The sequence below is a fragment of the Sus scrofa genome, chromosome 15 (genome assembly GCF_000003025.6).
Source record: "Sus scrofa isolate TJ Tabasco breed Duroc chromosome 15, Sscrofa11.1, whole genome shotgun sequence".
NCBI lineage: Eukaryota > Metazoa > Chordata > Mammalia > Artiodactyla > Suidae > Sus > Sus scrofa.
The window spans coordinates 72,279,281-72,292,274 of NC_010457.5; the positions used below are offsets into that span (position 1 = coordinate 72,279,281).

General features: G+C 38.7%; 1 protein-coding gene across 1 annotated transcript in view; it reads right to left on the reverse strand.

The window, feature by feature from the left end:
• Positions 1 to 12,994, reverse strand: part of GALNT3 (polypeptide N-acetylgalactosaminyltransferase 3) — a 67,023-nt gene that overhangs the window by 2,779 nt on the left and 51,250 nt on the right. Inside the window, exon 12 of the transcript XR_002339064.1 lies at positions 9,008 to 9,012. The gene's annotated coding sequence lies outside the window, so the exon portion shown is untranslated. The remainder of the gene's footprint in view (positions 1 to 9,007; positions 9,013 to 12,994) is intronic.

The window sequence follows — 12,994 nt, forward strand, 5'->3', positions numbered from 1 at the left end:
GATTAAGATGGTGGAATAGAAGGAAGAGAGCTCAACTTCTCTCCTAAAAACAACAAAATTCACAACTCAAGGCTGAGCAATCTTCAACCAAATGGACCAGAAACCTTAAAAAATATATCCTACTCCAGAAGACAAAGAGGAGTCCACATCAAGAGGTAGGAGGGGCGATTACACGATATAACCAACCCCATACCTCCTGGGTGGGAAGCTCCACAGACTGAAAACTAACTGGTTCACAGAGACTCACCTACAGGAGTGAGAGTTCTGAGCCCCACATCAAACTCCCACGTGTGGGGATCTGGCACAGGGAGAAAGAGCCCCTGGAGCATCTGGCATTGAAGGCCAGTGGGGCTTGTGTGTAGGAGCTCCACCCAACGGGGGTAAATGGAGACCCCATTCTTAAAAGGTGCACACAGACTTTCACATGAAGTGGGTCCCAGGGCAAAGCAAAGTCTCCATAGGACACTGGGTCAAACCTGACTGAAGTTCTTAGAGGACATCCTGGGAAAACAGGGGTGAATGTGGCTTGTTGTGAGGGAAGGACATCGAAGGCAAAGCTCTTGGGAATATTCACCAGCTGGTTCCTTTCTCTGGAGGTGGCCATTTTGGGAAAATCTGGCCCCACCCATCAGTGCTGAGAAGCCCCAGGCCAAAAAACAATCCAGTGGGATCACAGCCCCACCCCTCAGTAAACAGGCTGCCTAAAGACCTCTCTGGCACACAGTTGCCTCTAATCCCATCCAGAGACTAAGCCCCACCCACCAGAAGGATTAGAATCAGCTCCACCTACCAGTGGGCAGGCATCAGCCCCTCTCATCAGGAAGCCTACAGCAATCCCCCATACTGACTTCAGCCAAAAGGGGGGCAGACACCAGAAGTAAGAGAGGCTACAACTCTATTAAAGGTCACCACACCAAAAACCTATAAAAATGGAAAGACAGAGAACTATAACTCATATGAGGGAGAAAGGAAAAACCCCAGAAAATCAGCTAAGCAATGAGAAGATTCTCAGCCTCCAGGAAAAAGACTTTAGACTGTTGATGCTGAAGATGATGCAAGACATTGGAAATAGACTGGAGGCAAAGATGGATAACATACGGGAAACACTGACCAAAGAGATACAAGATATAAAACTTAAGAAGAGATGCAAAATACAATAGCTGAAATAAAAAATTCACTAGAAGCAGCTAACAGCGGAATACAGGAGGCAGAAGAACGAATAAGCAAGGTGGAGGACAGATTAGTGGAAATTATGGATACAGAACAGAAAAGAGAAAAAAGATTGAAAACAAATGAAGAGAGTCTCAGAGAAATCTGGGACAACGTGAAACGCACCACCATCCGTATTACAGGGGTGCCAGAAGGAGAAGAGAGAAAGAAGGAGACAGAAAAAATATTCCAAGAGGTAATAGCCGAAAAATTCCCTAACATGGGAAAGGAACCACTCACTCAAATCCAGGAAGCACAATGAGTACCACATAAAGTAAACCCAAGGAGGAACACCCCAATACACATATTAATCAAACTGACCAAAATGAAAGACAAAGAGAAAATCTTGAAAGCAGCTAGGGAAAAGAAACAAATAACATACAAGGGAATCCCGATAAGGCTATTGGCAGATTTTTCAGCAGAATCTCTGCAGGCCAGAAGGGAGTGGCATGATATACTTAATGTGATGAAAGGAAAAAAACTTCCAATCAAGATTATGTTACCCAGCAAGGCTCTCATTCAGATTTGAAGGAGAAATCAAAACCTTCACAGATAAGTAAAAGCTGAGAGTATTCAGCAACACTAAACCAGCCTTACAACAAATACTAAAGGAACTTCTCTAAGCAGAAAGGACAAGACAGCAAGAGGAAACAAAAATTCCACAACTGACAAGGCTCACCAGTAAAGGTATATATTCAGTAAAGATACAAAATCATCCATGCACAATTATACCACCAAATTCAGAAAGCATGAGAAGAGGTGGGTACAAATGCAGGACACTGGAAATGAACTTGCAGTTAAGAGAACAAAAATCTCATGTACATATCGACTCATATCAAAACTTCAGAATAACTGCAAGCCAAAAATCTACAATTGATACACAAAAAAAAGAAAAATCAACTCAAATACAACGCTAAAGATAGTTATCAAACCAGAAGAGGAGAGAACAAAAGAAGGGAAGAAAAAAGAGCAACAAAAACAAATCCAAAGCAATTAATAAAATGGCAATAAGAACATACATATCAACAATTACCTTAAATGTTAATGGAATAAATGCCCCAACCAAAAGACGTAGACTGGCTGAATGGATACAAAAACAAGACCCATATATATGCTGTCTTCAAGAGACCCACTTCACTTCTAGGGACACACACAAATTGAAAGTGAGAGGATGGAAGAAAATATTTCATGCAAACGGGGATCAAAAGAAAGCTGGAGTAGCAATATTCATATCAGACAAAATAGACTTTAAAATGAAGAATATTTTCAGGGACAAAGAAGGACATTGCATAATGATCAAAGGATCAATCCAAGAAGATGTTGTAACAATTTTAAATATCTATGCACCCAACACAGGTTCACCACAATATATAAGGCAACTGCTAATAACCTTCAAAGGAGAAATTGACAATAACACAATCATAGTGGGGAACTTTAACACCCCACTTACAGCAATGGACAGATCAACCAGACAAAATCAATAAGGAAACACAGGCCCTGAATGAAACATTAAACCAGATGGACTTAATAGATATTTATAGGACATTTCATCCAAAGCAACAGAACACACATTCTTCTCAAATGCACATGGAACATTCTCTAAGATTGACCATATCTTGGGCTACAAATCCAACCTCAGTAACTTTAAGAAAATTGAAATCATATCAAGCATCTTTGCCAACCACAATGCTATACCACTGGAAATCAACAAGAAAAAAAAAAAACTGCAAAACATTTTCTAAGATTGACCATATCTTGGGCTACAAATCCAACCTCAGTAACTTTAAGAAAATTGAAATCATATTAAGCATCTTTGCCAACCACAATGCTATACCACTGGAAATCAACAACAAGAAAAAAACTGCAAAAAACACAAACACATGGAGACTAAACAACATCCTACTAAACAACCAATGGATCACTGAAGAAATCAAAGGGGAAATTAAAAAATACCTAGCAGCAAATGACAACGAAGATACGACACTCCAAAACCTATGGGATGCAGCAAAAGCCGTTCTAAGAGGAAAGTTTATAGCAATACAAGCCCACCTCAGGAAAAAAGAAAAAGCCCAAATAAACAAGCTAACTTTACATCTAAAGCAGCTTGAGAGAGAAGAACAGACAAGACCTAAAGTTAGTAGAAGGAAAGAAATCTTAAAGATCAGAGCAGAAATCAATGAAATAGAAACAAGGAAAACCATAGAAAAGATCAATGAAACGAAAAGCTGGTTCTTTGAAAAGATCAACAAAATTGATAAACCCCTAGCCAGACTTATCAAGAAAAAAAAAAAAGAGAGGACTCAAATCAGTAAAATTAGAAATGAAAAAGGAGAAGTAACAACGGACATCACAGAAATACAAAGGATCATAAGAGACTACTATATGCAACTATATGACAATAAAATGGAAAACCTAGAAGAAATGGACAAATTCTTAGAAAAGTACAATCTTCCAAGACTAAACCAAGATGAAATAGAAAAGATGAATGGACCAATCACAACAACTGAAATTGAAACTGTGTTTCAAAAACTTCCAACAAACAAAAGTCCAGGACCAAATGGCTTCACAGGTGAATTCTATCAAACATTTAGAGAAGAGCTAACACCTCTCCTTCTGAAACTATTTGAAAAAATTGCAGAGGAAGGGATACTCCCAAACTCATTCTATGAGGCCACCATCACCCTGGTACCAAAACCAGACAAAGACTCCACAACAAAAGAAAACTACAGGCTGATATCACTGATGAACATTGATGCAAAAATCCTTAACAAAATACTAGCAAACCGCATCCAACAATACATTTAAAGGATTGTACATCATGATCAAGTGGGATTTATCTCAGGAATGCAAGGATTCCTCAATATCTGCAAATCCATCAGTGTGATACACCATATTAACAAACTGAAGAATAAAAACCATATGATCCTCTCAATAGACATGGAAAAAGCCTTTGACAAAATCCCACACCCATTTCTGATAAAAACCTCTTCAGAAAGTGGGCATAACAGGAACCTACCTCAACATGATAAAGGCCATTTATGACAAACCCACAGCAAACATCATTCTCAATGGTGAAAAGCTGAAAGAGTGCCCGCTGAGATCAGGAACAAGACAAGGATGTCCACTCTCACCACTACTCTTCAACATAGTTTTGGAAGTCCTAGCCACAGCAATCAGAGAAGTAAAAGAAATAAAAGGAATCCAAATTGGAAAGGAAGAAGTAAAACTATCACTATTTGCAGATAACATGATACTATACCTAGAGAATCCTAAAGACTACCAGAAAACTGTTAGAGCTCATCCACAAATTTCGCAAAGTCACAGGATACAAAATCAATACACAGACATCTATAGTGTTTCTATATACTAACAATGAAAAAGCATAAAAAAAAGTTAGGGATGCAATCCCGTTTACCATCACATCCAAAAGTATAAAAGACCTAGGAGTAAACCTACCTAAAGAGAAAAAAGACCTGTACTCTGAAAACTATAAGACACTGATGAAAGAAATCAAAGAGGACACAAAGAGATGGAAAGACATACCATGCTCATGGATTGGAAGAGTCAATATTATCAAAATGACTATATTACCCCAGGCAATCTACAGATTCAGTGCAATCCCTATCAAATTACCAAGGACATTTTTCACAGAACTCAAAGAAAATATTTTAAAGTTTCTTTGGAAGCACAACAGACCCAGAATAGCCAAAGACATCCTGAAAAAGAAAAATGGAGCTGGAGGCATCAGGCTCCCAGACTTCAGACTATACTACAAAGCAACAGTCATCAAAACCATATGGTACTGGCACAAAGACAGACATATAGATCAGTAGAACAGGATAGAAAGCCCAGAATTAAACCCACGCACCTACAACCAACTAATCTATGACAAAGGAGGCAAGGATATACAATGGAGAAAGGACAGCTTGTTCAATAAGTGGTGCTGGGAAAACTGGACAGCCACATGGAAAAGAATGAAATTAGAACACTCCCTATCACCATACACAAAAATAAACCCAAATGGATTAAATACCCAGATATAAGACCAGACACTATCAAACTCTTAGAGGAAAACATAGGCCAAACACTCTCTGACATAAATGACAGCAACATCTTCTCAGATCCACCTCTTAAGAGTCATGACAGTAAAAACAAAAATAAACAAATGGGACCTACTCAAACTTCAAAGTTTCTGCACAGCAAAGGAAACCCTAAACAAAATGAAAAGACAACCCACAGAATGGGAGAAAATCTTTGCAAGTGAATCAACTGACAAGGCATTCATCTCCAAAATTTATAAACACCTTCTGCAGCTCCATACCAAAAAAAAAAACCAAACAACCCCATCAAAAAATGGGCAGAAGATCTAAACAGACAGTTCTCCAAAGAAGACATACAGATGGCCAAGAAACACATGAAAAGATGTTCAACATCACTCATTAGTAGAGAAATGCAAAGCAAAACCATGATGAGGTACCACCTCACACCAGCCAGAATGGCCATCATCCAAAAGTCTACAAATAATAAGTGCTGGAGAGGGTGTGCAGAAAAAGGAACCCTAGTACACTGTTGGTGGGGTTGTAAATTGGTGCAACCCCTGTGGAAAACAGTATGGAGATGCCTCAGAAAACTAAAAATAGAACTAGGATTTGATCCAGCAATCCCACTCCTGGGCATCTATCCACAGAAAACCACGACTCACAAAGACACATGTACTCCCATGTTCATTGTGGCACTATTTACAATAGCCAAGACATGGAAACAACCAAAATGTCCATCAACAGAGGAGTGGATCAAGAAAAGGAGGTACATATATACAATGGAATATTACTCAGCCATCAAAAGAACGAAATACCAGCATTTTTAGCAACATGGATGGACCTAGAAACTATCATGCTGGAGTTCCCGTCGTGGCGCAGTGGTTAACGAATCCGACTAGGAACCATGAGGTTGCGGGTTCGGTCCCTGCCCTTGCTCAGTGGGTTAACGATCCGGCGTTGCCGTGAGCTGTGGTGTAGGTTGCAGACGCAGCTCGGATTCCGCGTTGCTGTGGCTCTGGCGTAGGCTGGTGGCTACAGCTCTGATTCAACCCCTAGCCTGGGAACCTCCATATGCCGCGGGAGCGGCCCAAGAAATAGCAACAACAACAGCAACAAAAGACAAAAGACAAAAAAAAAAAAAAAGAAAAAGAAACTATCATGCTAAGTGAAGTCAGCCATACAATGAGACACCAACATCAAATGCTTTCACTGACGTGTGGAATCTGAAAAAAGGACAGACTGGACTTCTTTGCAGAACAGAAACTGACTCACAGACTTTGAGAAACTTATGGTTTCCAAAGGAGACAGTTCGGGGGGGGGTTGGGAGATGTGCTGGGGTTGTGGGATGGAAATCCTATAAAATTGGATTGTGATGATCATTGTACAACTATAAATGTAATAAATTCATTGAGTAATAAAAAAAAAAAAATAGAAGCCAGTGCCAGGCAACTAAGAGGGGCAAACCATTCATGTAGTGTTTGGAAGCAGTGGAAATGGTATCCTCAACAGATGGTTCTATAGCATAATTTCGGTTTCAAAACTACACACTTTAGGGAGTTCCTGTCGTGGCACAACAGAAATGAATCTGACTAGGAACCATGAGGTTGCAGGTGCAATCCCTGGCCTCCTTCAGTGGGTTAAGGATCTGGCATTGCTGTGAGCTGTGGTATAGGTTGCAGACCCAGCTCGGATCTGGCATTGCTGTGACTGTAGTGTAGGCCCGCAGCAACAGCTCCAATTAGGTCGCTAGCCGGGGAACCTCCATATGCTGAGAGTGCGGCCCTAAAAAGACAAATACAAGACAAACCAAAAGCCCTGCATACTTGGCTTATCCTGCTCATTTTTTCTAGATTTTTCTCCACAGTTCCAAATGATGTTGTGATATACTTCAACAAATCCTTTTTCCACTGAAATCATCCAGAGTTAATTTCTATTGCTGGAAATAAGAACTTTTCAAGGAAAAATGAAATAATAAAAGCACTCTAATACAGAATAATGAAATAAGGCTCCTTCTAGTTTATAAAAATTTTTGCAATAAGTAGAGGATACTTGGTATTTTTTTAAAAGTCATTGAAAGCAACTTTTTTTTTTTTGAAAGCAACTTTTTTAACACCCTGGATTTCTCTCATGCTCTCAAAGAACAGTGGTTTTTCATAATTAATGTTTTAAAAAGAGAGACAGTTTCAAAATACCCACTGGAAAAAATAAACTTTTCTCAAAAATAATTTATCCAATGAATAGCTGAGATTCTAAAGGAATACCTTAAAATTAAGAAATTGTTAAATAGAAACAAATACTCTCATAGCTAACATTCAAAGAAGTATGTGTCTGTGACTGATACACAACTCAAGAGATAGGTTTAGGGAGATGCTGTCATCTTTTGTGTCACTCTACAAGCTTGCGGACATGCTAAACATCTTACCATTCCTTATCAATTATAAATTTATCAGTCATCAATTTTGTTGAGTCTATTTTATATCTATTCCAAATTTCCACCTACATAAATTCTTCAGGTAATGAGTTTGATAGCTTTACTGTTTGCTATGGGAATTAGTACTTTTATTTTTGGTTTCCTCATTCTTTTACCACAGGATTTTCTAAATAAATATTTGTTCTCTATAAAATATCTTTTGAAGAAATAATGTTTAGACTTGGGTAATTTTTCTTTTTTCTGTTTTTTTTTTTAAGGGCTGCTTCCATGGCATATGGAGAGTCCCAGGCTAGAGGTCAAATCAGAGCTTCAGCTGCTGGCCTGTATCACAGCCACAGCAATGACATATCCAAGTAGTGTCTGTAACCTACACCATGGCCCATGGCAACATTGGATCCTTAACCCACTGAGCGAGGCCCGGGATTGAACCTGCATCTCATGGATACTAGTTAGATTTGTTTCCACTGAGCCATTACAGGAACTCCTAGTAATTTACCAATAAAGATTTTTAAATTTTTATTTATCTTCATCAGTTCAAGCAAAATCTTTTTTTGTTGTTATTCTCTTTTTTTGCTCACAGTTGCTCTTTATCCTCCATTCCTATGCTCATAGTCCTTCCCCATTGGCACCTATTCTGCATTTAAAACAGATATTCTTGGAGTCCCCATTGTGGCTCAGCGGTAACAAACCAGACTAGTACCCATGAGGACACGAGTTCAATCCCTGGCTTCGCTCAGTGGGTCAAAGGATTCAGCGTTGCCATGACCTGTGGTGTAGGTCACATAAGTGGCTCATATCTGGCGTTGCTGCGGCTGTGGCATAGGCTGGCAGCTGCAGCTCAGATTCAACCCCTAGCCTGGGTTCCATATGCTGTGAGTGCTGCCCTAAAGAAAAAAAAAGACAAAAAAATTCTTTAAAAAATACAGAGTTTGTAGAAGATGTACACCTTACCTAAATTGTTTTAACGATTTTTATTGTTTCCATTATAGTTGGTTTACAGTGTTCTGTCAATTTGCTACTTACAGCAAAGTGACCCAGTCACACACACACACACACACAAACATATATATATTCTTTTTCTCACATCATCTTCATCATGCTCATTACAAGTGACTAGATATAGTTCCCTGCGCTATACAGCAGTATACACATTACCTAAATTGTAATGTGATAGGAATTGCATTATTGCCCTTGTAAAGCTGACATTTTAGAGGAGACCGAAAGGCAAGTTCACACATAAAATAAGACAATAATTTCAGGTAATAGTAAATGTAATAAATGAAATGAGTAGGCTGATACAATAGCGACTGAATTACTTTATAAAGACGATCTCTTCTGAGAATATGTTACTTGAACTGAGACCTAAAACATGAAAAGGTACTGTTATGAGGAACATCCAGGCAAGGAAAGCATAGGCTCTGAAACAAGAACAAGCTTAAGATGAGACAAATAGAAGGGACAATTGTGTCTGGAGCACTATGAGTCATAAATGAGGCAGGAAAGAGGCAAGGACTGGCTCACCGAGGCTTGTAGGCTCTTGCCAGGAGCATGAGTTCTATTCTAAGAACAACTGTAAGCCCTTGGAAGATTATAGAAGCAAGGGAGCAATGTGTTTTTATTTAAAAAGATAACTATAGTTGCTGTGAAAAAAATCAGCTGGAGGAATGACCCCAAAAGAAAAGAAAAGAAAAAGAACAGGGAAATTAGTTAAAAGATCATCTTGGTCCATATGAGATATGATGGTTTGCAGAAGGGCAATGGGACTGGAGTTAGAAGCTTCTGGTGCCAGAGAAGCTCATGGACAAAGGAATTTCAAAAAATGTCAAAAATGAGGTTGTATTCAATCATTTCAAATGCTATGGAGCTTAGATATATGAGGACAGAAAAAGGGATACTGGATTTGGCAACTTGGACATTGTTAGTAACAGAAGATAGATTGGAGGTCATTGAAGAATCAATAGAAACTTTTTGTTAAAAATATTAGATTTGACCTTCATTCTCTTTTGGTCCCTTCCAAAATCCTATGAAAATGATAGTTAAGATATAGAGAAAATTCATAAAATCATAGGAAGAAAAAGAAGAGGTTCCATGGCAAATTTTGGAGTTCAGGAAACAAATCAGTTAGGAATGTCAACAGAATGAAGGAAGGTTAATTCAAAGCTAGCAGTGGAGAATGCAGAGCAGTAATCCATTTTTCACCACAAGACCACTGAAAGGATCAAGACCTGGTGGTACTAAATGCCTCTGGAAGTGATGGAGAAAATGAAGTTGGGAGAGGAGAACTAGCAAAAAATCCATTTGCCAGTCAGATCCCCAGACCTGTTCTTGGACTCAAGCAGAAGCCTATAGATTCACTCACTGGAGAGGATACAACAGAAAGGGTCTTTAGCATAGGAAACACAAAGGACAATGGAGGACAGGAATATTACATTGAAAACACACTCCAAGTCTTCTCCCCACAACATTTGGGTCTATACCCTCCAGGAAGGTGATTAGAAGAGTCTTCTCTGGGGATCTAACCAATCATTTTGTTTCCCAGTACAAGAGCTCAAATCAGGTCACCTAATAGGAAAGAACCCAGTCAACAAACCCTCCCCATAATGCCAAGCTTTACAATATATATTCTATGGTCCTCTGTTAAGGACAAAAAACAGTCAATAAAGAATCACCAGACATTACAAAATGCAGAGAGTAAAATAATAGGAAAATAATGCAGCTCAGAGGAAAGAGTCTATACTATACTAGTAAAGACAATTTTTAAATTCTGATAATATTCTTAGATTAAAAAATTGCATTCATAAAATAACTGGTATAGAAGAAGCATTAAGAGAATAATAATGTGGTCTTAGAAATTATAAATAATAGAAATTTATAAACTCAATAAAAAGCTTAGAAGAATATCTTCTAGAAAATAGAATAGACAAAAATATCAAATAAGAGTGAGAAAGGTACCCTTCCAAATATATAGAAGATCAATATATTAGGGGTCATATATAATATTTCCAGGAAGAAACTAAGAATACAAAAGAGATAAAATTAATATTTGGAAAATTTCCCAGAATTGAAAGCTATGTGCAAAGAGCACAACAAAATGTAAGACTCACTGGGAAGTTTCAGAATGCTGGGGCAAACAGGAGATTTATGAGTTTCCAGAGGAAAATTATAAGATCACTAACAATCAAAAATTAAAAATGCACCAGACTTTTCAACACTGGTCTTTAGAAGGAAATGAACCACATCTTCAAAATACTAATAAAAAATTATTTCCAACCAAGAAATTTATATTCAGCCCATATATTAAGTGTGAGGGTACGTTTTTTCAGATATAAAGTTCTTTAAAAAAGAATGCATCCTGAACCCTCCCCTAGAAGGTTATTGTGTGGTGTATTCTTCCAAAATGAGGAAGTATAACCAAGAAAGAGGAAGACACAGACTCCACAAAACTGGAGCCTGAATAAAAGAGAGGGGTAAAAAGCTATCTCCAGCATGATGGTGAAGGCGTCAACCCAGTATGACAACTGTTTGGATGCAGAGGTAGAGCATGCAAATAGCTTGCAAATATTTGGGTTAATGTAGGGTCTGAATTTTTCAGATAAGCATGATGGGGACAAAGACACATGAATTGAGACTGGTAGAGAATTATTATAATGATGAAATATCGAACCATTCTGGATCAGAAGACAAGTGTGTACTAGAGGAGAATGATAGGAATAAGTAACAAAATCAATGGTTTGGAGGCTTCAAAGAGGCAGAGAAAGGTTTTTGAGAGAAAGAACTAGTATAAATGAGCTAGAAGGACAGGTAGTGGAAATCAGAGAGTTTATGGGTGATCAAGCTGTCATAAATGGATACTAGTGATGACAATGGAGGGTGTGGCTTGGGACGGAAATGTGGGGTCAAGTAATGAGAGCCTAGGATGCTGGAATCATCTGCATGCAACTGAAGTCACCCACAAAGATGACCGAAGCAGGGGTATAAAGAAAGCCAAACAAGAACTTAAGCATTCAATGAATGGAGGGAAGGAATCAAGAAAATGACCTATAGGAGTTCCCGTCGTGGTGCAGTGGTTAACGAATCCGACTAGGAACCATGAGGTTGCGGGTTCGGTCCCTGCCCTTGCTCAGTGGGTTAACGATCCGGCGTTGACCTGAGCTGTGGTGTAGTTTGCAGACACGGCTCGGATCTTGCATTGCTGTGGCTCTGGCGTAGGCCGGCGGCTACAGCTCCGATTCGACCCCTAGCCTGGGAATCGGGAGTGGCCCAAGAAATGGCAAAAAAAAGACAAAAAAAAAAAAAAGACCAAAAAAAAAAAAAGAAAAGAAAAGAAAAATGACCTATAGATGTATAGTTGATAGCAGCAGAAGCGGTAGAGGATAACGTATTTAGATGGCAAGAGCTTCATGGGACATCTTTGAAGAACACAGCTACTGCAAATTCTTACCTTGATGCACAAGAGAAATGCCAGAAAACAAAAAACAATCACCCTTACTGAAATAGGATGTCCAGTTCAGTCAAGGAAAGACAATAAAATAGAACTTTCAGAGACTAAGTTGTTGATATAGGGTCGTTTTCTAATCAAAGAACTGGAGTAGAATCTGGCAGAGTCGAGAAGGCAGTCTAAGGTGGGGATATGCAAAGTATGCAGGAGTTTCCAGGGAATAATGTTAGCACTGACTTGTGGTAGTCCCTGAAGTAATTGGGGATATGATGCATGATGGAAGACATTTTGGTTCTCTCAAAGAATCCTAGGCCTTGGTTCAACTAGTGTTCTTTCTACTCAAAGTGTGATTCTGGGACCAGAAGCCTTGGCATTATCTAAGAGATAGTAGAACAGAATCATGTAAGCAATAAGTTCCTATTGTACAGCACAAGGAACTATATCGAATCTCTTAGGATAGACCATGCTGGAAGATAATATAAGAAATACACACATGCATGCATATATATATATATGTATATATGCATGCATGTATGCATATATATATATGTGTGTGTGTGTGTGTGTGTGTGTGTGTGTATGTATGATGGGGTCACCGTGCTGTACAGCAGAAATTGACACACTGAATCAATTATACTTTAAAAGTTAAATAAATATAAAAAAGAAATACAGAATCATAGAAATATAGAATCTGAGTAGACTCAGACTTGAGGAATCAGAATCTGCATTTTAATAAGCTCCCCAGGTGTGTGCAATAAAGTTTGAGAAGCACTGTTCTTGTTATTTACCTCTAAAATATGAGGCACCTCCACTTTCTTCTCTAGTTCCTTGCAGTGGACTCATGAAAGGCTGAAAGTGTTGAGTTCATCATTAACT